Genomic DNA, 2,874 nt, shown 5'->3' on the forward strand with positions numbered 1-2,874 from the left:
AAATGTTGACTTAAGCAATTAAAAGAACCTTCATCTGTGTTCTGTTTAGTGACTTATTCCTGGGGTTTTAGATAACTTGAGTTACAGAGTGAGCCTAAATAGCCTGTCAACTGCACAACTAATGCTTTTCTTCCTAAGCTGGACAGAACACCAGGCTGCTAGTTGAATCACAAGTATGTAGCATTTGAGTTCTCGAAGTTCAGGCACTTAAGATTTCTTTAAAGAGAACACATACAAAACAAACAAACAAACAAACAAAACCCCTTAAGCTCTTCTGTATGTCTGGTCAGACATAGCTGGACCTGTATGTAACACAGCACACTTGGCTACATATAGGCAGCATCCTTTATGTGGGTGAGAGGGCGCTTGTGTATGGTATTTGTGATACAGGTGCATATCAATTTGCTTCTGTTTAGAAACAGTTAGCCCTCCTTGCTTAACAGTGCCAATAAGGTGGCCGTTTCCAAATCAAAGCCTTTGCGCTTTCGATAGCATTGAAAGAACATGTCATTGGAAATCTTCTTATGGCTTGTGATGTTTGCAAAGGAAGGTCCACACTGCCGTTAGTCTACGATGCCTTATTAGTACCTTTCAAAAAAAAAAAAAAAACACACTAAGTCACCATGATTGAGAAACTGTTCTGTTTGTTAAAGGCAGAACTTATTTCTGCATTCTAGGCTACCTTAGCAATATTTCCTCCAGACAGACCCTTTCCTCAAATTCCATTATGAATATGTATAGCAGTTTTCAGCCGTGGCTTTCTAGTCCAAGATAGAGTTAGCAGCTGTATTTAAGTGTTTAGGCAGGGCGGTGGTGGCACATGCCTTTAGTCCCAGCACTTGGGAGGCAGGCAGGGGCAGGAGGATTTCTGAGTTCGAGGCCAGCCTGGTCTACAGAGTGAGTTCCAGGACAGCCAGGGCTACACAGAGAAACCCTGTCTCGAGAGAGAAAAAAAAAAAGTGTTTAGGATCAACACTCAAGAGTCTGCACTACTGTGCCTCCCACGAAACAGACTCCTGAACCCTGTGCTCAAGATTCCCTGGTGCCAAGGGGCTGGAGTGTTTGACTTGGGCACTAAGCAAGCATCCTGCGAGCAAACGTCAAGTCGGGTCCTTGCTGAGGGTTCTTCTTTCTATAGGCTTTACTCAAACACAGTTTTGATAATCCTGGTTTCTGAGATGTTTTTAGGACGGGCATTTCCAACTGAAAAAGAACATTGACACTAATCTGTGCAGAGGAGGGAAGGAGAACCAGGCCATATTAGATGATGGTGCCCCATATCCATCTATTCTAGACTTGGATCTAGATCCAAGATTTTTATTTTTATTCCTAGATTTCTAGCGGGCCTGTTTAAAGACCAACCAGGTAATGCTTTAGGAATACGCAGTGACTGGCTTTCTGCTTAAAAACATTCTACATAAAAATGAGTTTCCCTTTGGCCATTCATCTAGATCCAAAGTCTAGAATAGATGGATATGGGTTGGCTGCATAACCTGCTGTGTCAGAATAAGCATCCCATAACAGGAATATTCTATACACACAGTATCTAGTGATTTTTCATGTTTTTAAACGTTGCATTGAAAAGCATCACCATTCAGGAATTGGTGAAATGCATTCATGTTCTTTTCTTTCAGTATTGGATTTCACTTGAAATTCTTTTTTTTTTAACCTTGATATTCAGGCATTTTTTAAAGAATAGTGGCTTAAGCGACTTGTTAGTTTAGACCCCAGGAAAGGTATTTATGAACATGAAAGCTTAGACACAATTTCTTTTTAATGACTCACTGGTGAGACTACCCTTTGCTTTGGGGAGTCCTTCAATCAGAAAAACATTTACATAGGAAGTTGATCAAACATTGTTTCGAGATGATAAAGCTTATCAAAGGTTAAGAAGGATAATTGAATTCAGCAGACACTTCTGATTGGTTTCATGAAGAATCCAAAGAATTAATCTCATCTTACCCTTTAGTTTTGAAGCTCGTGGGAGGAGACGGCTCCTACGTAGATGAAATAGAATTGCTGGAATTGAGCTAGAAGCAATCATCCATGTGAGGTGGAAAGAAGTATTTAAAAATATATATTTTAATTACTCAGGAATTTTCCCTTGCCTAGGTATTTTTAGTTCTATCTGATGGCCTACATCTTTTCTGGTGACAGATTAGAAGCAAAGCCATGTCCTCCATGAGAGCAAGTGACTCCCCGCCTGCCTGTGACGACAACAATTTTATTCCTAGATTTCTAGCGGGCCTGTTTAAAGACCACGTAATGCTTTAGAAGCACACAGTGACTGGCTTTCGCCTAAAAACATTCTGCATAAAATGAGTTTTCCCTTTGGCTGTTCATAAAGAGGCGGGCCAGCTGCTGGGCAGGGAGGGGAGCCAGGCGAAGGCTGGGTGAAGGGAAGGGCATTACCCTGTGGAGCGGGTGAAATGAAGAGGCCATTCTGTAACTGAAACATTTCGCTGACTTTAGTTGGGTTTGTTGTTGTTTGCTTGCTTGCTTGTTCTAAGTTAGTTTGGGACCTTACCAAAAAAAAAACCCGACAACCAAATGGAAGTAGCATCTTTCTGTCAGGGGCTTCGAATTGGTGTTTTATTTTCATTGTTAGTGCCTGTTGAGGCTGAGAAATTAGCCAAGGGTATAGGAAGGAGCAAGGGGCCACTCCACCTGTCCTTTAACCTCCATAGCAAGGGCATGACCCTCCATTCAGATGAGCAGCGCTGGTTCCCTGTAGAAAGCCCCGTGGTGCTTGTGTCCAGCCTCAAGGCCTCTCAGAACTACCCCAGTTCTATAGAAGGCATTTTGTTTACAGAGAATCTACATCCTGTGCACCTTATTTGGGATAGGGATTCTAGAATTTTATTCTTTTTTTTT

The 2,874-nt window shown here is 41.8% G+C and overlaps 1 protein-coding gene and 1 long non-coding RNA gene across 3 annotated transcripts in view; one reads left to right on the top strand and one right to left on the bottom strand.

Annotated features, from left to right (window-relative positions):
- The window catches only part of Klf5 (Kruppel like factor 5), a 20,514-nt gene that overhangs the window by 11,103 nt on the left and 6,537 nt on the right, over nucleotides 1-2,874 (top strand). The gene's annotated exons all lie outside the window — the stretch shown is intronic.
- Nucleotides 328-2,076, bottom strand: LOC116084621. The gene is made up of 2 exons (XR_004116187.1): nucleotides 1,963-2,076; nucleotides 328-588 (listed from the first exon to the last, which is right to left on the bottom strand). It is a non-coding gene; the product is annotated as an uncharacterized LOC116084621 (long non-coding RNA).

Source organism: Mastomys coucha, unplaced genomic scaffold (assembly GCF_008632895.1).
Source record: "Mastomys coucha isolate ucsf_1 unplaced genomic scaffold, UCSF_Mcou_1 pScaffold9, whole genome shotgun sequence".
Lineage (NCBI taxonomy): Eukaryota > Metazoa > Chordata > Mammalia > Rodentia > Muridae > Mastomys > Mastomys coucha.